Below are 22,079 nucleotides of genomic sequence, written 5' to 3' on the forward strand. Positions count from 1 at the left end.
CGGGAAGCAAGCATGTTAATAATTCAATGTTTATTTTATGCTATTCATCAGGTCAGACATCAGCTGCAGGCAGTTTTGCCTAACAGATTAAGACACCATCTCCAGTTCCACAAAGGTTACTGCTCCTACAACACTGCTGGCTGCAAGACACTGCCTTGCTGGGAACGCCACCTTCACAGCACAATGAGGAAGACAACACATGCACTGTAGCAAGGGGGTAGACACCCTACACTGTCATCCTGTTTATAGGGGCAATGTGCCAAGATATTTAAAATTACGTATCTAGATCTTCCAAGGCTCGCATCTCAGTCTTTCTTTAGAAAATGTCAAGCTTAAGCTGTATGTATGCTTATACCAGGTCTAACAAACTGGACTAAACTAGGTATCCATACAATAAAAGAGGGGGGAAATAAGACTATCCCTTTTGCGAGCCCTTAATAAATATTCAGGCCTTTGCAGAATGATAACTGGATGAATTTGATGAATTCAACAGTTTAAAAAGCAAAGTAAACATTCAGCTTGGGGATTCAGCAGGTAATTCAGTAAAATCTACAACATAAAAAAAAAAAAAGGAACCACAGAGGCACAACAAACAAGAAATAGTTCTGTGAACAAAAGCCTGCTGACCTGAACCTTCAAACGAGTGCTGAATTCAGCAAAATAAGCACCAGCTTCAGTAGTTCTGCCCAACTCACTGCCCCTACAAGACTGAAGGGCTGGCGTTAGGCAACCAGCTGCCTACATTAGGCACTACTTGTACTTTACACTTCCCAAAACATTTATGTCCTTCCGACTCCACATGAAGGTCTCCACCATCTGTTTTCAGTATGATGGACACTGTATGATGAGGGGAATACAAGGCCACAGTCTGTTATCTGTAAGGAGTATCTGTCTCCATTCTTCTGAAACACCTTCTCAGTGCCACGAATATGATGCTAGCCCAGTCAACAGCAGAGTCCACCAACACTCCCTGAAACTGGTCCCACCAGAGCGAACTCCACTGTCCGCAATGCATTTTATCTCCCCAAACCTAGATGCACTCTCCATTCTTCCCTTGGGGGCTGGGAATGATACGTTTTATTAAACATTTTATTAAACTGTGCACAGAAGCTGAAGGCGATGGCATCACCCCGCTGACTGATGTTAATGACTCCTACCACTTGACCAGAGCTCTAATTTGCAGGGAGATGACAACCGTACAGGTGCTTGAAGCTACAGCTTTCCTGAAATACACGCACCTACCATTCCTTCCAACTCCTACCCTCTGATTCCACAGTTATTCCATGATATTCTGACCTTGACCGAACACGGCAATTCCAGCTATAATTGCACTAAAGAGAAATTCCAACAAGCTCAGCGCAGGCCCTTCCACTAAACCAAAGATGGTTGCTTACATGCACACTTCAGTAAGACATTCCATTTCTTATCATGCAAATTAGTGTATCGGTTTTAGAAGTATGAACACCTGTACTACCAAAAGCCAGCTTTGCATAGCAAACACCAGTTGCACGTACCAACTTGCTTAACTGTTTGAGTTAAAGAACGCAGACACAGCTCGCTTTTATGCACCTGATCATAACGAATGTCCACAAAATTATGCGGTATTTAATGCTTAATTATTCATAATATTCTGCAGGAGAAGTATAATATGCAAGAAAACTGACAAATGAGAAGTAGCTCCATTTCGCAAGCCTCGGTATTCATGCTTTTTGCCATCTGATCATGGACAATTTTGAAAGTCTTACCTTGAACGCAGTGCAAAAGTCAAATTTCTTCCAGATCTCTGTCCTGATAAGGATTCACTTTAGAGACTCTTCCTTGTATATTAGGGGGTGAATAAACCGGAAGAGCCTCTGAATCTGAAAGCAGCAAGATGGAAGAATTGACCAATTTCTTTCCTGGGTAACGCATTATTCAATCCAATCCATAGCTCAAGAGCTGCTTAATAACAACTTCTTGAGGGGAACCAAGAAAACACGTGAACCACTGGAAGTGGTTAAGTTAGTTAAGAAGTCCCTACTTGCAATCTTCTGCTGTGTTACCTCATACATGAATGCCTTTTGTTTGGTAGAGGTAAAATGTAGCAGGAGATTTAAGTTAAACCATTAAATGGCCAGTATCTGCCAAAAAAAAAAAAAAAGATCACCATCATCTGCACCACCCTCAAATAGGTGTACGGAAAGTCATTTCTAAACCAGGAACACATTGTGACAGTGCGAGAGCCTGCATATGCTTCACAGGTGCATGTTTAAGAGGAAAGAGGATGAAAAAGCCTGGACATTAACACAATCATTTACAAGAGTATATACAGGTCCTGGACTCAAAAGAAAAGGACTAAAAGTTGGGGTTCAAACTTTATCTCAACTACAGAAACCATACCAAAGAATCCTGTCACTAGCTACTGTAGATATCTGTAAAAGCCGAAGCAGAAAGACATGCGACTATTGACCAAAATTACCTTGCTAAGAAGAAAGAAGCAAAGTTGCTTTCCTCACAAACTCATGAGCAAGGCTATCACAGTTAAGCCCACCCTGCCTAGATATACCAGTATACAATTTTGGTAGCTTGAGTATGGCCTTCCATTTTCAAGATGCCTGTGCGTAGGATCTAGGATGAGCTTCTTTCCAAAGGCCTGGCAAAGAAGGAACTGGGCCAGTCTCAGTGAAGTCATGATTTGCTTTTTCAGCATCTTTCTTCCCCAAACCAACAACTTCAAACAAGAAGTGTTGCACATATTGCTTAGCTTTACTTCAAAGTTGAGAATAATGGGTGAAGGAAGTGAACGACAAGACACATCGGTCACTACAAAGCTCTAGAACAACTTGTTCAACTTAACGAATATTCTTTATTTCATTCTTAGATGATGCTATTCAATGAACGTACCTTGCTTACTCAATGCTTACCAACAGACACAGATTTCAACTAATTAATGATTAATATCAGACATCATCAACAGGAGTAGCTGATCTTGTCCAAGCTATTTTATTTAGCAGCAGTAGAAATACATGCCACTTGCACAAGGAACCATGCTTCTAAATAAAAGAGAATATATCCCTTACTTTGGCTAGTTATACCTCAGACATGAGTGGTTTTTCACAGAAAGATTTGGGTTGGAGGGGACCTAAGAGGTCCTCCAGGCAACTTCCTTCTCAAAGCACAGCCAGTGCTGAGCTCAGACCCTGCTGCTCAGGGATTTATCTTCTCAGGTCTTTAAAACCTCTACAGAGGCAAGCCCACGACCTCTCTGCTGTGGGATCTCCTGTAACCTCTTAACAGTCACCCTCACCAGAAAAACTTCTCAGCATACACCCTCCCATCCCAGTTTATGACCCAATCTCTTGCTTTCCCACTGTGCATCTCAGTAAAGAGACTGGCTCCATCCACTTGGGATCCATCTCTGTAGATACCAGAAGTTTGTTATCACCCCAGAGGCCCAAAACTGGGCATGGTATTAAAGATGCAGTCTGGGAACATGTGGAACAAATGCCAATTAAAGGGGAATAAAGCTGTTGGTTTTAACCCCTGCCTGACTTGTACTTAGTCCACTGTTTGACAGAAGCAGCTCCTTGTCAGTAGAGAAGCAACCCAGCCAGCCTCCAGCACCACAGGAGGGTTTCTGACCCTAGAAGCAGGATTTGGCACATGTCCTTGCTGAATTTCATAGATTCCTACAGGCCTGCTCATCTTCCTGAGTACCTCTGGATGGCCACCCTGCCTCTGAGGCACCTTGTTCCGTGTCTGCCACAAACCTGTTGAAGGCACATCCCATCTCCTCCTCCAGGTCACTGGCAAAGATGTGAAACTGAGTAGGTCACAGCAAAGCCCTGAGGAACTGCTTCTAACTGGTGTCCAGGCAGAGCACAAATGATAAACTGATACCCTTGGAGCCTGACTCTTCAGCCAGTTCTTCACTTGTCTTCTCATCCTCCCATCCAGACTATAAATAGGACTACGCTGTGGGGCACTGTGTAAAAAAAGCCTTGCAACAGTCAAAGTGACATGCACTGCTCGCCCCTCAACCAGGGATCTAGTCACTTCATCGCAGAAGGCAGGCAGCTGGTCAAGCACATCTTACCCTCCGTAAATCCACTCTGGCTACTTCCAACCCCTGTTTTCAAGGGCCCAGAAACGTTTAGTTACAGGCTGATATAAACTACTACTTGACAATGCTACCCAAGCAAAGCACTAAATGTTTTTCGTACATAAAAAAAAGTTTTATTATGTAACATAGCAAGGATGCTTGAAACAGTGAACAAGAAAAAATTGAAGTCTCCAAGCTTCAAGGATTAGTAGAATTCAGATGTTCCAAAGCCTAAATATAAGGATTCAGTGCATAAAAATAAGCTGGTCTCAACAAGCTGAACACAGCCATCAAGCTACAGAGTTTCTGATTGATTTTCAAGGTGTCTAGCAACAGGGCAGTAACAACAGAGGATATAAAAAGGAAAACCTGGTATCACTAACTCCACTGAAAACTCGTAACAAACTGGTAGCAGAGAAAGGGAAGAACAAAAGGAGTTGAAATGAACAGCAAGTGGTCAAGAAAACCTATGTGTTTCACTATGGACATCCTAAAAAAAGCATCTCAAGTTGGGATTGCTTACATCTTTTCAGATGACTTGACTTCCTCCCATACCGTATTGAAAGCTAATCCTTCCTAATGAGACCTCTGGACTTGAACAAATTCAAGAATTCCCGAACACAAAGAACCGCAAACCGTGGTTGATACCAGTGAAAACATAACCCACATTTCACCCAAAAGTCTCTCTTAAGTTCCCCAAAACTGGTGCTCAAAGCAGGGAGCAGATAAGCAGCTCTAGCTCCACGTTACGCAGCCGTGGATAAGCAGAGGCAATTCTCTTATCCCCCAAGGAAATCTGCAAACATGACAGAAGACAAAGAAAAACCTCTTGGCTCCCTCAGGAACTTTCTGACGAACTCCTCACCGTGACCTTTGCTATGTAAAGCTTTGCTTTCTGCTGTATTCTCATGTGCCTACAGAATAAAGATCTTCTTGTCAGCAAGTGTTGATATTTAATTAAACTGGAATGACCACTGTGAAGGGAGTCAGATCATCACCCGTAGCAGCCTATGCATTTGGGGAAAATCCAAGAGAGAGGGCATTCATAATTTAGCCATCATAGAGGTTTTAACATCAATATTTAATTGCATGTTCTTTTACTTTAGTGTAACAGTACAGCTGGTGACACTGCTAACAGTTTCAATTCACATGATTTCCAGTACTGTCTTCTCTTTACATTTTTCTCATTTAAATAAAATTTAAGATCTCTGATCATGTAACTTGACATTGTTTCTATCCTGACTCATTTATTAGAGGAAGTTCAGAGCCATGTGACAGAACTCCAGCTACCTGCAAAGAAAGCAGCAGCAGCAGCATTCCACGTAAATTTAGGACTTCCACTGGCAAGTCAGTCATCGGGTATCCGAACCATGAGCCCTAACAACCTGTGTCAGTAATCATGTCTTCAGAGAAACTCCTTGGAAACATCTCAAAGTGTAGTCTTGCAACAATCTGCCTAAGCTCAACTGATAGTGCTATAAACCCACCTCAGAGAGCTCTCTTTTTCTGCACTGAATTAGCACTAAAAAGCAGTGAAAACAACAACAACAACAACAACAAAATCAATCTAAGGACCGTTATCTAAGAAGAATAGCAGATGCTCACCAGCAAGGCAGCACATAACAAAATGCTGTTTGGGCAGAGAATGAACTCCCAACTAAGAAGAGACAAAAACAAAGCTAGATTGTGTACATTAAGCAAGGCAGCTTCCAAGATGTTACATCCATTGTTTTTAAACAGCTGCAAAGAAGTGACAACAGGGCCTGGCTGACAAAGGAAGCGGATGTGTCTAGTGCCCAGCGCTGCCACCGAGGTAGCATTAGACTTGCAGACTAGAAGAAATTCCAAAAGAAAAAAGCAGCTTTGACCCAATTATATGCTAGCTGCTGCTTCAGCTGTGCTGGGTTTTCTTCTGTCCTGTCCATAAGGGTTTGAAGGCACCGCACTTTGGCAGTGAAAACAAACAATCCTGATTGCTTTTCCCTTCTCAATGGAAAAATGACACGAGATCATTTTAGCCCAGCCTAATTTTCCATCTCTTCTCTGAACACGGCAGTCGGATCCAAGTATGTTCTTTCTGCCTCCTAAAGACCTTTGAGGAATCTTTGCTTCCTCAGACCGAGATGCAAGCCCAGCAGTTCCACGACACCTTAAATCTATACCAAGAACACGCCATGCATTGAGTTTTCCTGTATCTGTAGGTTTTCCAAGTTTGTAGCTTGCTGTGTTTTTATTGTTGCTGTTTTTTGTTTGGTTTTTAATAAATACCATTTGGGGGAGAACGCTTTCTACAAAGCGCAGGGAAAAAAAAAAACAACAAACAACTATAGACTGAAGCTTCTTCCCCTTCCCCAGTCTTGTCTCAGGAAGGAACACAACAGGAGAAAGTGAACTCAAACGATGTCAACAAAAATCAGGAGAGAGAATGACAACTGAAGGCAAAGCAGCACAGAAGTCAGTGGGCAACTTGCATTTGCTGATTTTTACCCCCAGCAGTATCAAGGAGTTGTGGTACCTCCATCCACAAGGCCAACCATCCCGGTAGGACTGGGGCAGCCAGAGCATGGTAATAAAAGGCTGCTGATAAAAAGCTCTCACATGATGAGCTGAAACTATCAGAATGCTCAGCCCAGCACTAAGGTAATAAGGAAGAATACTTGGCTGAACTCTGCCTCCCCAGATAGTCTATGGACTCGCCTATTTCTCAACACATTTATTATCTCGGTTCTTTAGAAAGTATTTTGGTTTTCTAATACATTACGAAAGGGTATTACTTTTGAATTCCTCTCCTGTTCCACGTTAGTTTCTCTCCTTCAGCAACAGTATCAGACTTTGACCCAAGGAAAGGAGAGGATAAACACTGCGCAGGAAGAAAGAATCACCAGCTCTGACACGGGAGCACACCAACCATTCAGAAAGCAGCTTGCCCACAGGTAGGCCAGGGTCACTGGTTCTGGTTGTATCAGGGACAGCTGAAGATGACAACTAAAAAGTAACAGGAAAGGACGATGGAGATTCCAACGGAGCATGTGAGGGCCATTACTTACTTTAGAGAGGCTTCAAGCAGAAATATGACAACCCATGACAGGTCTGGCATGCCTGCTTTGTGTACAACAGCTCCTGTTTTAACCAGACCATCAATAAACAAGCAAACAAGCCTATGGAGGAAGGGACAACACGGTAAGGTGTAGTAAGATGTCTTCCACATTAGCTCCATGTTCTTTGTGGAACTGACAAATAGACAGGTTTCATATCCGGACAAACCCTTCTAAAAAAGTTACTTCAGTTACAGAATCGTTACCCCATTCTTTTGTAAATACACACAAATTTACCTCTGATAACCTTGACCAAAACAGAGAATCAACAGTGAAGAAAGATCACTTGAAGTGAGTAGTTCTTCTCCTAGATGGAGCCCTACTTGGCTTCTGCACAGATGCAGAAATACAGAAAGCTTTTTAGGTTGAAAATAGCAAAGTCATCAAGAATATCTGAGAACCAGGCATTTTTCAAGGACGGTATTTTCCAGTAATAAATTAATAAAGGGTTTTTGAAATACAGTTTCAGAACAGTTCCCCCAGTGACATTTTGTGACCATGTCATGGGCAACAACAGCACCCGAGCTCATTTCAAGAGCCTGCACCTACACTGGAATTGTATTCCTTCCCCTCTGACTCTGTAGGTCGAGCCCCGTTTCGCTGCCTGTTCAAGAAGTTGTTCTGACAATCTCCAGCACTGCCCCCTCCCCTGCAAAAGGCAGGAGATGCTAAGCTGACGGCATTCTTTTTTTCTTGAGACTAAAGCAGTGCTGTAACAGTAGTCAAAGCCACACAGTGAGCTGTTATGGTTAACAACAGCTACTATTTTGAGATCATTACATATTTCAGAGTCATTCTTCTCTGGCCTGGAGTTTCTAGTGTGTTTTTTTTGTTTTGTTTTGTTTTTTTTTTTACTCATATAAAGTAGAAGAAAAACATACCTAGAAAAGCATAGATGTGGTTTAGCATAAGGCATACCAGAGAGATAACAGAAGTGAATTATGTTGTTTCACTGTGAGATAAAGGCAGGATGCAAGACACTGCCATCATTACGGCAGAGTCCTGTTTTTTTTCCCTACATCACATGCAAGTCAAATCATTACTTCAGTTGTAAAATGCAGAAAAATGTAAAACTGCAACCTTCACCATTTATCAAAAACTGACAAGCTCTCAGGTTGGTGCGCAGAGGAGACTGCACAGCTTTTTGACTCCAGCAAGTGCTGTGTATGTCTCATTCCTGTGCAACCACCCACAAGGGTAGCACTGTGCTTGTCTTTTCCTTGGTCCCACAACCAACTATTCAAAGAAAGTCACTTAAACTGCTTCCAGTTTCTTTACTGTATAAGGGCGCCCCAAATCCAAAGGAGGGTTGGCTGGAAAACCTCTCACGAACCAAGCAATTGCTCCTATTAAAGCATCTTTTTCATGACAGCGCCTATGAACCCCTGGGTCATCTTTTAAACTGCAATTCAATTATGGCGCACTTGCAGAGGATTTACCAAGTAAGTCTCCCCAAAAAAACAACACAGTTAACATCTCTAGCTGTTACTTCCACAAGATCAGTGGCATTTTGCATGTACAGGAACGCTACTACTTGAAGTTTTATGCACAACCACACACTACTTCAGAACGAGTGCCCCTCACAGCATCATCAGCCCCAGCCCAGACCTCCAACGACTGCAATCAACTCATCGGGCAGACTAAGGGAAACAACTGGAAGCAACAAACCCGCACCAAGCAGTGTGTGTAGTTCAGTAGCATCAGCAACACAACAGTGGTTTGGGGGTTTTAATAAAAAACACACTCTAAGCAAGCACATCACAAAGACATCGTTTCAGAGGAAACAAAGTGAGACAAGAAGTCTCTTGCCTTGTGTCTCCTGGAAAAGAGGTGAAGACACAGAAAACACAATAAGCTGGCAAATGGGTAAGCAGCACACCTGAGGAGCCAGGTCAGTACACCCAGGGTACTGGTCCCACCAGTACTGGATGAACTTCCTACGGATGCCTGTCAACCCCGGCTGTAATTAGGCGCTATTAATAATTCCTCGGGGGTGACGCTTCGGTTGTGACTCAGAACACCCCGAGCGCGATGCGCTTCCATCCCAGCAGAGCACACGGGGCGCTGGGGCTCCGTCGGGACGGACGGAGTTTCTTCGCCTCCCGAGGCACCGAGCTGAGTGCTCTGCAGGTGAGTCCCTGGCAGCTCTGTTAGCTCTGGGTTTGAGCATCACAAGAGCTGAAAACACAAAGGCACTCTGGGTTTCTCTTGCCTACACACGTTAAAAGCAGCACATCCTTCTCCTGATGTCAGCTATGAGCGTTTCTTTCTCAAATGGCCCACGGAGAATCGAACTGATGCCGGGCAGCAGGCACCAGTGCCTGCAACCAGTACCGTACCTGCAGTGGGAGCTGCTGCATGAACGAGCAGGCAGAGCACCTTCTCACTAGGAAGAGAGATTCCTCTGGGAATTAGAAGAAATAACACAAGTCCTTTATTACTATTCTTCAGTGCTTTGAGTATAGACACACTTAAAATAGAAGCGAAAAGAACACTTTCTTCAGCTTTTGTACACTGCAGACAAAACTCAGTCTGCAGTCCACTCAAGCCTGAGCGCAATACTTCTCAGCTGCAAAGTTTCAAAGCACATTACCAAGTTTCAGCAGCTTTTCAGGGTCACAAGAGTGATCACAAACAAAAATCCGCACTCCCTCCAAATCCGAATCCACCATCCTCAAAATCTAACCCAGCTGTACTCTAGGCATCAATACATAATTTCTCTTCAAAACTCTCATTCAGCCCCTCCCAGAATCATGGTCCAAAGTTACTGGACATGCTGTGGGTATTACCAGCCTCACATTCGGTGTAATTAGCATGTCAGGGACTCACAAATTTCATCTGTTTTATGGAGGAGAGATTTTTAGCTGCCATTAAGAGGAGTTGCCACGGGAAGTATCATTTCCTACCTCTAGACAGGTTACCCGAAACACTGCGGGCAAAAAACTGAAATATTTTACCTCTTCTAGAAGAAAATTCAAATCAGTGGCAAACACAAAAAGGCAACAAAACAAGAGCTACCATTAATGAAAAGATCAATAAAATACAACCATAGAAAGCCAAGTGTTGGTTTTCCTCCCTCACCCCCCAGCAGTCTGCTGACACTGGCCACAATTCCTAAGTTAACACCAGGGTAAATACTTCAAGAAATAATCATATTGTACAAGCTTTGCAGAAATAAATGGTTGGATCAAGGAGAGACAGCCCATCCAAACTGGTGCCTCTTGAGGCCAAGTGCTGCAGGAGTGCAGCTTTAATAGAGGTACCATCCTTCCATGCGCAGGTATTGTACACATGCCCCCAACACACAGAAATACTTTCAGGACTTGCTTGCAGTATTATACGTAAAAAAAAATAAATCCAACCACAAGACAGCAAGCCACAGGAAGCCAGACTTCATAAACCTGTTTCTCAGCCGGCTACTAGTTTCATTCTTGATGAACTGAAGTAAAACCATGAAAGAGCCGCTTTACAGAATTTACTGCAGCTGTAACACCGGTCATTTTAACACAAAACTGCAGAACCAGGGACAACCACCTGGGAAGCACAATTCAGGTACCATTCAAGAAAAACTCAAACCTTCTGTAGAGAGCAGGGGACAATTTCCACGGTCCACACAGCAGCACTATCCGCATCAGTGTTTTAGTTTGGATCAGTAACGCACTTTCAAGGAAATCTGAGTCACCCCACTTACTGTGCTTTGGTTTGCATCTCGGAGCGATTTCTAAACACAAGACTGGACACCTCTCAGATTAACCTAAACCAAAACTCCTGGAAAACACCTAATGGCCAGCAGGGTTTGGGGTATTTTCAGTTCATAGAGCCAGAGCACAGCACATCTGGAATAAAATCCCAAGATCTACACATAAAACTGGGGACACGGCCCATGTAACTTTGTTCCACCCTACAGGTCACCTTCAACTACAGCTCGCTGCTCGATCATCTCAGAGAGCTTCGAGCAGCAATAACTAAGCCCGTAGGCTGGAGCTGCCAACAGCCCCCTCCTCAGCCCTAAAAAGAAGGGCTGCACTAGGGATTGAGCATTTCTTTTCCTGGAGTCACCAGAGCAGGAGTGTTGCAGCACACATTCACTTTTGCTTCCAACCCTTCACAGTTAAGATTATCAAAAGCTGGTGGGACACATCTAGGAAAGACATCTGATTAAAAACAAAAGACATTTCATGTATCACCCACATCTCCTGTAATACCTTCTAAATAACAGCAAAAACACAATTCAGTAGCCCACATCAATGGCTCTGCTACAGCTCGTGGTAGGACACGAAGCACGTGCTCAGTAACACTCGGTACTTCCTGCCCATCAGCACAGCCAGCAAAGCTGCCCAGATAGGAGTGAGCTCTCCTGGTGTGGGAATAAGCTAATGAACACTTTCTGAGTGTATTAAAGGATTACCATCATGTACATGAGTTTCAGTTTCCTTGCCTCAGTTCTTTCGAAACAGTTCGATCATTTTAGATTTCTCTTTCCAGTCACCCGCTTCTCTTTTGCAGCCCAAGCTCCTACATGCGAGGTGCTGAGTCCCTAACACAAAACCTGGCTCTGACAGCGCAAGAGAGCTGGTGAGAACAGGCCCCAGCAATAGGGCACGAATTGCACACAATGGTCATAAAATTACCATAAAACGTTACCTCCTCTACTCAAATCCTCCTCAGCTTAATCCATTAGCTGCTTGATAACAACCATCAGTTCACACGCTAACAATGCAGAGCCCTGTTTGCTCTGTGCTCGGTAAAGGTCAGCTTCCTGCACCGGGGTGCACACAAAGCCGCCCAATTACCGAAGGTGCCGTTCTGTGTTAGCACACACCAATGCCCTGAGAGCTACCAGACCACGCCGCTGCTTTCTTCTGTGACTTAGTCGGAAGTTTGTGGTCATTGACTTGTCACGCGTGTCATTGTGTCACACACGGCGGAGCCATCCTCAGCTCCCCAGTAGCCTGGTCTGAAACAGCCTTAAGCGAACTGGCTGTGGTCCCGGGCTGAATTCCTGTTATTAGTGCTCGTGAGAAGAGGTTCAAGCACCTAGTGGTATTATTTAGATGTAAGAGATCTCAATGAAAAGATCATTTCCCATCAGAGAAGCTGAGAACCTACACCACAAGCCAGTAATGCAGTGCCACCATAAAAGGAGGAACTGAAGTAATGTTAATGAGAAACTAATGGTGCACGGGGAAAAAGGGTAGTGGGTGCCACTTGTCCTAGCAGAGCAATACCTGGGCAATACCTCAATTACTTCCTCAAATTGTACGAGTGGCTGCAGCAGCCAAGACTGGCGGGTTCCCTTCTATCAATTCCTACACTAAAAGCATCTGCGTGCCTTCTCTCCCAGCATAAGGGTTGCCAAGAGCCAGAAGACTGACCTCCCCTATGCTGACGCGCAGCCCTCCCGTTTCACAAGGCCAGCAGTGCCTCAAGAAGCTGAGGTGAGCTCAACAGCCAGAGGTCACCCCCTCCACGGTCATCCCATGCAAAACTTTTCAGACCAGTTTTCTTTGTGAGTGCCACTCATTACCAATTCCTCAGAACTTGCTGGGCTTCAGCACAGGACGCTGCCGCAGGTACACGCTACCTCACTGCCTTTCCAACCCCACAAGCACACTACAGGACCCATGAGGCCCCAAACGCTCCTCAGCTACAACATCTACATGCCAGAGTTGAAATGCCCCAGGCTAGAAGTGATCAGTCCTAGAGACTTGCCAGCTTTCAGCCAGTTTGAAGTCTCCCATGCTAGATATCTGCCCAAGCCTGAAAGACATCAGCCAAATAGCTGAGGAGTTTGCAAGGCTGTCTTCTAAAATGGTTTGGATTAGGGTTTTGGAAACTCAGCATCCTTGTTCTTGCACCAAGGGCGTGTTTTTCATTGTCCATGCAGACAATCTCTTTTCCAAACTCTTACAGTTTGACATTGATACTTTATTTTAAAATTAAGAATCTGCAATGACATTATGTCAGATACCGCACCTGAACTCCCTGAAGATCACAGGCATACAACATGTGCTGAAGACCAGGGCTAAACCAGAGCCCTCCCAAAGTTTCAAACAGCATTTCTCTTGCCTTCACACCACCAGCAGTTCGGCAGCGAGGAAGAAGCGCCAACAGTTGACACCCTGTCCATCCGTAAGCCAAACCTTGCAGATGACCAAGCATAAACAAGCGAAGCACAGAATGAAGGAAGTCACGCACATGGAAGGAGCCAAGGCTACAAGAATTTTTACTTCAACAGTTTTTCAGAGAAATCCCCATTGCTTCCCTCTGATTTGGTGGGAAGACCGACATTCAAACCAAGGCTCTGGGGCTGCTACAAGGCCCAAGATGTGGAGGACGCACCTTCACAGAGAGGTGAAGAGATGCAGTAGTGAACCCAGAGATATGAGAAAAACTTGTTGGACAAGGTAGCGGGAATAAAACAAATAAAAAAATATATACTTGGTACTAACACTACAAGGCGACAGGCAGAAAGGATCGGTTTTAGTGCAAAAAACCGCACACAGGCCTGCAGGACCTATTAGGGTACTCGCTTCCCAGGGCTCACACGTGGAGCCTAGAACTTGGATTCTTTCAGTGTGGCTTTCCCTGGCACCTGGGGAGACCGTGCCTGCAAAAACCAGCAGCTCATTATCTTCCAGAGCTGCCTGAACACACCAGCTCTCTTTTACTGAGCTACAGCAACAGGCCTGTGTGCCACACCTGTGCAGCCCTGCTGGAATGACAAGCCAAGAGATGCTGCCACACAACGGATTCCAGTCTTTGGATTTTTGGGGGAGAGGAAAAAAAGGAAACATCCTGCTTCAATGGCTGATATTCATGATAGTAATATAGGTACTTCCGACCGATTCATTCTTTTTACATCCAATATTGAGTGGATTATTACAGAAGGGGAAAGATAGTAGGAAAAAAAAAAAAAAGACAACACAGGTAAGAAATATTGACCGCTCTCAGGCGCCCCCTCTGAGAAGAGCAGTTCTTTGATTCAGGATCTTAAAAGACTGTGTCCAGCACTCAAACTTCACAAGCTTTAACTTCAGCTGTGGCGGGTTCATATTTATGCAAGGCAGGGTCTCGTGTGAACAAACCAGCACCCGATGGGAATTCCACACGGGAGCTGAGAGGCAATTGCATTACCCAGGGTAACTACCAGGAGCGAGGCTCCTCTTGGCTTTCTGTGGCTCTCGGCCTTTCTGACCAACCACCTCACAGCTACTGCAATAAAAGATTGGCTCTACACACTGCCCCAACCACTTTTCTCATAAAAAAAAAAAAAAAAAATCAAATACCTACTTCTTTCCTTGTCACCTTCTGTCTTGCCCTTCACAGCCTCTACAGGTGTCTCTGCCCTACTAAGGCCTGAAATTCCTCCCAACTCCCAACCACATCCTTCAAATATGCAAGGCCTCCTCCTGTCAACCTCACAAAAAAGCCACGTGCTACATACAGCCCGCTCCACAACATTAATTCAGGATCCCCACCTATTGATGTTCTGTGCCTTGATCAAACCACACATCCCATAAGACAACATCCTCTAAACATCTGTGCCAAACGGGAGATGAGGGGCTGTGGAACCAAGCACATACTAACACAAACCTGCAGAACAAATGATACACAAATGCGATTTCTCCTCCTGAGCCAAACAGCCTCACATTCCAACACAGAGCATTTTTTCACAGATCTCTGCCCCTCAAGTGTTTTATGCACCAAACCTCCTTCAAACACAACCATATGTCCAGGATAAAAGACTTCATGCCTTCTCAATGCACACGCTCATATTAAGCATAAATGTATCTCTAATACACAGGCACAGACACATCCCAGCCCCTGATGCCATGTGCAGGGGGCTTGTCTGTATCACAGAGTGCCTCTAGTTAGCTCCTGACCTGTCAAGACCATTACAAGCACCAGTTTACACTTAATGGCCAAGTTACCCACCGGAACAAATAGAACAAAATACAGAGGGGGAAGAAACAACGAGCCTTTAACAGGAACCCCATGACTATGTGGTAGGCCCCCTTAATCTGACAGTACTCCTAACAGTGACAAGTTACCTCATCTTCACTCACTTTTTTCCCAGTTTCCACGGGCTGCCACAGCTGGGAACTTGTCCCCACACCGAAGGGAGCAGAGGACGCCCACCACCTCCCACCACCTCAGCCCCAGCTCACTGCCACTCTCCCCCCCCATTTCAGCTTTCCACACCCGCGGCCAGAAGGCCTGCCCCCTCTCCACACAGACCGCAGTTCCCACTAGCTCAGCACTACGAAGATTCCAGTTTCCCTTTTGCACAAATGCCATTGCCCTGGTAGGCACGTGGATGCACAGCCTACGGGAAGCTTCGCCCTGTACAGGCACAATCCCCACGAACTCATCCGACCCCCGCATCTTTCCAAACCCACAGAGACCTTCCAGTGCCCCCGCTGCTCATTTCTACTTCTAAATACCCGGCCAAGCTCCCTCACAGCCTCAACTACAGTAAGCCGTGGCAATTTACCCACAAAAATGAGGCACTGATGCCCTTACAGACAGGAGCTTGCACTGCCTGACACCTGCCCCAAGCACGGAGGGGCGCCTCCAGACACCCCCCAGCCCATGCGCAGCCTTTTCCCCAAACAGCACCGTTGCGTCCACCAGATTTGGCAGCTGCCACGAGTTTTCCACGGCTCGACCAACAAACACCCTGGCCTTCCATGCCACCACAGGCAGGCCATCAGCCCCCAGCTCCCGCCATGCTCCCAGCACACCGACCCCATGCTTTGCCGCCCTGGCGTGCCCCAAAACACCCGAACCGGGGCTCTCTCCGCTGGTGCCAGCCAGCCACCTCCCTCAGCCCTCGACAGCAGCGCCCGACACCGCGGCTCGCAGGCAGCTCGGCACATGCCCGCCTCGCCGCGCACACCCCAGCTCCTGTTACACTCCGAGGTCTCGCGCATTACGCCCCGCCGCAGCGGCCACCCAGCACAACGAGTCCCCGGCCTCGCAGCAACCTGTTGCCACCGGGCCTGCCAGCCGGACCCGTGCTCACCGCCCCACGCCTCCTCCTCCCCCTCCTCCTCCCCCTCCTCCTGGCTTATCCCCATCCCCGCACCTCTCACAGGATTAGCTGCCAGCGCTCCTCGCCCTGCGAGCCTCCCCGTACCCCTGTGGCAGCCGCACGCCCCTCGCAGGCCCCTCGCAGGCCCCTCAGCTCCCCCCCGGCCCCCTCGCACCGCGCAGGGCCGGGCCCTGCCCCCCCCACCCCTCCCCCCCGTACCTGTCGGGGAGCGGCCCGGCAGCGCAGGGCCGGGCGCGCTGCGGGGCGGCGAGGCGCAGCCCTCACCGTGAGGCGCAGCCCCTCAGGCGCGGCCCGCCCCGCGCCGGCCGCCGCCGGCCGCAGCCGCCGCCCGCTCGCGCAGCCGGAGCGCCGCCCGCAGCGCCGCCATGTTGGGAGCCCCCGTCCCGACGGCCGCCGCCGGCCCCGCCCTCCCGCCGCGCGACGTCACCGCCCCCCCTCCCGGCCCGCCCCCTCCCTCCGCCCCGCGTCCGTCCCGAGGCTGCTATTGGCCGCCGCCGACGTCGCTCGCCCTCTTCCCGCCCTCCCCCCGCCGCTATTGGGCGGCCGCGCAGCTCGCGCTGGGAAGCCTCGGCGCCATTGGGCGAGCCGCGCGCCGCTCACCCGCCGGCCCCGCTGGGGAGCGCCCCCCGATTGGGCGTTCCGCCCCCGTCTCGACAGCTATTGGCCGCCGCTCGCGTCAATCACGGCGCCGGCGCGCGCGGCGCCTGCCTTTCTCCGCACTTCTCTTCGCCCGGCCTCGCCGCCTGGGCCGGCCGGACGGAAGCGGCTGTCAGGCGGCGCCCCCGCCCCGCCCCGCCGCCGCAGCCCCCCCGCCCCGCCCCGCCCCGCCTTGCCTGCGGCCCATTGGCTGCCGGCGCTGCCACTCCCCCGCCGCCTCCCTCGCCCCGGCCGCCGCTGCGCGGGGTGGGCGGGAACCGGGCGGCGGGTGCCTCCTCCCGATTGGCTGCTTCCCCTGCCAATCCGCCCGGGCCGGCGGGCCCCCGGCGGAGCCGCGGCGCGCGCGCCGCTCCGCGCCGCGATTGGCCGCGCCGCGCCGGGGGGGCGGGGAAAGGCGCGCGGCACCCCCCGGCACAGAGGGGAGGGGAGGGAAGGTGCGGGGGGGGGGAGGGGGGAAATGCCCGTATGTGCGCGCGATGACATCACCGGCAGCCAATCAGGGGGCGCGGGGCCGGGGGGCGGGGGCTCGCGCCCGCCCGTTGTGGCCGCTGCGTCGCGTGCCCGGTGCCTCACAGCCGTCAGCCCCCAGCGCCTCACAGCCCCTCAGTACCTCAGTGCCCCCTGTACCTCACTGCCCCTCAGTACCCTACAGCCCCCACCATTACCTCACGGCCCCTCAGTGCCTCACAGCCCCCACCATTACCTCACGGCCCCTCAGTGCCTCACAGCCCCCACTATTACCTCACAGCCCCTCAGTGCCTCACAGCTCCCATTACCTCACAGCCCCCGCCATCACCTCGCAGCCCCCGCTGTCCCAACACACAGCAGCCAGCCTGGGTCACCCCCCGCACCCCCAGCTCCCTCCCTGCCGCCCCGTGTTGGGTTTATGCCGGCCGCAGAAGGGGCTCAGAGCGGCTGTGTGCCCCCCGCCTGCCCCTCGGCTCCCCCAGCCCAGCGCTGCCCGTAGCAGTACCGGTGGCTCACGGGCTGATGGATGCCTTGTGCCCTCTCAGCATGTGCTGGGGGTGAACGGGCACCGCTGTCGGATATGGGGCCATAGGTCGAAACTCAGCTTACCTAGCGCTTTTATTTATCCGCCTCAACTTTTCTGGAGCATTGGAAAAGCCCTGAAAAAGCCTGCAACTTGACAATAGGGCCCCTCTCTCTTCCACATAGGCACACAATGGGATTATTTCCTGGAGTTACATCCACAGTCCAGAAAATACGCAGCTTTTGGCTGTAAGGTCACTGACACGCAGACGAGATAACCCTTGCCTGGCGCTCCAGAGGCAGTTTGAGCAAAGGGCACAGGAGCCGGAGCTGTGCTTTCTGCAGGTGCAGTGCATGTGTGCTGCGAGGAGGAGGCTGGAAGGGTCACCCCAGCGTGGTCGTGCTGCTTCCCGCAGCTCTCTGCTCACCGACAGAGTTGATGGACACCGAAACCTCGATTGCCTCTGAACAGATGCTCACAAGCACGCTCAGAAACAGAACACTGAGACCACGGATCGCCCTCTGCCATGGGAGACTTGCTAATAGACAAGCTAATTTGAGTGCCCAGCCCCGGCTGCCAATCAACCTAGTTATCCTTGCCGTGTCCACATGATCTGGGACTCAGTATACTTTTATACATCTCACTAGGAGGGATTTATTTATTTATTTATTTTTGGTGTGCATGTGCTTTTCCTGAGGCTTACTTGTAGAGGCTGTTTAAATACAATTTATGTATTGTCAAAGTGATGACACATCTGGCTAAAAATTGCTGTATTTTCTGGTCAGTGAACACAAAATTCATTCAACACAGATAATTCTTGGGCTGCAGTTGGAATAGCAGTTTTTACCTTAAATGATTCACTGGGAATTTTTGGAAAGCCTGTCACTCGTGAAACACAGATTTCAGCAGGTACAGAACTGAGCTGTAATTTTATCAGGTCTCTGTTTACAGCCTCCACTTTGCTACTCGGCCACCTGCCAGCGAGATACCACAGGCAGCATTAGATAATCCTGTCCCGTATGACCAAGGTATACTCAGCTGATACTGACTCCTCCATCTCATTTACTGTAGCAGCCATTCTTCCCACGGTGGCTACTAAAAGCAAAATGTACACAAATATCAAAGAAATAGTCTTTCAGTTGTCATTCAAACCATCTGACCCTGTCTTTCTCCTTGCTCCCAGATTCAGCTCGCTCTTATCCCCTTCATTTCACCTTCTGCTCCAACTGCATATACAATTTTATAACAAGTTCTGAAAAATATGAAATACTTCCTCAATACATCACCTCAGTACCAATACAAACTTTAGAGAATTTACTGCCCAAAATAATAAATACTACCCTATGTTATTTTTAACACAATAAATTCTATCCCTTACTACTTCCCAAACACAACCTGCATAAGTGTTAGAGAGAAACTAAAAATCTACACCCCACATATGAGTCCTTAATCCAGCAGAAACAGCACATTCCTAATCACTAGAAAATGTGCGTATCTGGCTGGTTTACGTGGGCTAAAACGAAATGCTGCCGTTGCTCAAGAGGTGTGTGTGGCAAGAGGCAAGGATCACAGTGGCAGGCAGCAGGGGCGGTGGGGTGAAGTAATAAGTAGGTGAAATAATGGCTGTATGTGGCAATGCGGAGTTAATGGCTAATCGAGGGATTTTGTGGCTTTTCGTGGCTGGCCTCAGTTTAGCTTCATGAAAGATTCCTAAAGCTGAATATTTGTCTGTGAGAACGTGTGTGCATTGGATCAACAGTAAAGCATGTGTGCCTGGAAGTGTATGTACTTTCATATATATGCAGTGTCTATCTGATTCTCAGAGCTGATGCAAATAACTCTAGAAATGTTAACTAATACGTGGGAAATAGACTGTGCAGGATAAAGGTAACTCACAGACAACTTCTATTTGATACTGCACTGAAGAGCAGTGAAAGTATGTTCTTACCATACAGAGTTTTTGATATTCCCATTTCTCCATATTCTACTTTTATTGGTGTACAGATTTGACTCTTTAGGAGTAGCTGTTGATCAATCTTGACAATTAAATTTGTTTCGTGTTCAAATGAATGAGCTGTAAAACAGCTCTTGACAAAACATCAGTAACTTTGGGAAACTACTTGAGCTGAAAACATTTGTACGTTATCTCAACTTTCACCTCTGTTTATGAGCTTTAAAAAATCAGTGTTTCATTTGTAGCATACATCAGTCCAGTGGGCTAACTGGCCTTCACACTGCTTTGACCTCAAGGGGCAACTGCTCTAGTTTCACAAGAAAGCATTCCTACGTACTGTGAATATTCATAGTGTATGAACATTTTTTATCTGTGAAGCAAACAAGTGCTTTCATTCTCAGCTGAGTAACTTCCCATGGAAATTGATTCAGTAAACAACAGTCGATAAGTTCTTCATCACTTCCCTGGGTACCCCTTCTAGATTACACCATCTGTGAGGAAAGGAAGGAAATCACCACAGCTAATAAGGCTGTCTTCATATGAAGAAATGAGTACAGAAAGTTTGGAAAGATTCGTGTACCATTTTGTCTTCGTTTTGCTCAAAAAGGGAAAGATTAAATGCTAATACAGAGGCGGAGAATAGGAAGAATGTGGGATGGGTAGCAAAGAAAAAGGCACATAAACTGAAAAACAAACAAACAAACAAAAACCCCATCCACTACGTAGTATTAATATTACAAGCTAATAGTTTGGACAATAAATGCTGCTCGTAGCTGGGGCCAGACATTCTTGGATGTGGTACTCAATGAATTCCTCTTTCAAACTGTCACCAGAAGTAAAGTGTTTTGATGATTCAGGAATACGCCATCAGAGGCCTGACCATAGATAATAACCCTAGAGCAGGTGATCATAAATTGTGCGATGAAAGGTAGAGGTGAAAAAGAAGAATATTCTCAGTGTCAGAAAAACAGACTTGATAAATGAATGGACCTGGCAGTAAAACCAGCTCATGTAAAATGGAATAAAAAATTTGGATGTGGAAGAAGCCTTAACTATCTTAAAATCGAAGTTGCTAATTCCACTGTGATTCTGTATCATGCACAAGGCAAAAAGGTCTACGGGAAGGGGCTTCAAGGCCTAACTAGGAGAGAAGTAGCTGCACGGGAGAGAGAGGTATGAATTATAAGCAGAGAGTATACAAACAAAATAGAAAAAGAAAAAAAGTCCAGTTCAGGAAAGATCTTCAACATCAATAGATATGAAAATGAAGGGAGAATTTATCTGGAAAATCAGGTTAATTTAGACCTTGTGCCTGGTATCTGGAAAAACAGCCAGATGTTATCCATCTTTTTGGTCAGAAAGAAGTAATGATGCTTCCCAGTGGGAAAAGAGTGGGAATTAGAGATACTCTACATCAAATTCTAAAACTAAACACATATTTTTCTCAATTTTCAGTAGAGATGGTGATGCTGAACAAGAGGCTAGAGGACAGGATGGCTGATAGCTAGGAGGGAAAGGAAATCAATTGCTAGTATCACACATAAGATGAAAGTAAAGCACACACTACAGCCTCTAGGCAGAAAGAATGGATAGATAATGCCCATTCCAGAAGTCAAGAAAGAGGGTCAAAGGAAATCACTTGTCTCGTAGTAAGCTTTTTAAAATAGGCATAAGAGGAGAGGATGAAGGGTAATGCTTGTTTACAACAGGTGGACCTGACCAGATTAACCTAATATCTTTCTTTGATACTATCATTCACCTTCTAGATAAAGGAGGAGATGGTGGAGCAGAGTAGTGTCAGAGACTAGTGTAAGCAATGGACTATCCATAGAGGATAAAGCAAAATAGACTAATCAGAGGTGAAGTATCTGAGTAAATAAGGGGTTGGTTTGTTTTGCAAAAGGTCAGTTTGGGGCTTAAACCTAGATATTTTCATTAATGACACAAGAAGGTGGTAGGAAATAAAGTTGACCCAGTGCTAGGAGGTACCAACAGTAAGGAGAACCTGGAAACCATACACAGTTACACTGATGGAGAAATTGAAATGCAGCTAACTTCGGGGGTACAGAAGCAAGATCTCTGGGGACCAATATCAGAAATTTCTTCTAGCAGCTGGGTGCTCATCACTTCAGGACGATGAAGAAGGACGGAATATTCTCGTTTCTTAGAGCATGACAGGGGATGCCATTCAGCTTCAGCATTAGAACGCCAAATGCAATCTTAAACGTGGCTGGGCGACGGGT

The 22,079-nt window shown here is 47.3% G+C and overlaps 1 protein-coding gene across 10 annotated transcripts in view; it reads right to left on the reverse strand.

The window, feature by feature from the left end:
• PPM1B (protein phosphatase, Mg2+/Mn2+ dependent 1B) overlaps positions 1-16,984 on the reverse strand; it is a 56,968-nt gene extending 39,984 nt beyond the window's left edge. For 5 of the 10 annotated variants that reach the window (XM_084284837.1, XM_084284832.1, XM_084284835.1 and 2 more), the window contains exons 1-2: positions 16,433-16,603; positions 1,746-1,859 (exon numbers count right to left, since the gene is read on the reverse strand). The gene's annotated coding sequence lies outside the window, so the exon portion shown is untranslated. Of the gene's footprint in view, positions 1-1,745; positions 1,860-16,432; positions 16,604-16,834 lie in introns of those variants that run through there. The other 5 variants (XM_084284834.1, XM_084284836.1, XM_084284842.1 and 2 more) reach the window with 5 other exon arrangements.
• Positions 16,985-22,079: the final 5,095 nt, after the last annotated feature.

The sequence above is a fragment of the Netta rufina genome, assembly GCF_964035555.1.
Source record: "Netta rufina genome assembly, chromosome: 3".
NCBI lineage: Eukaryota > Metazoa > Chordata > Aves > Anseriformes > Anatidae > Netta > Netta rufina.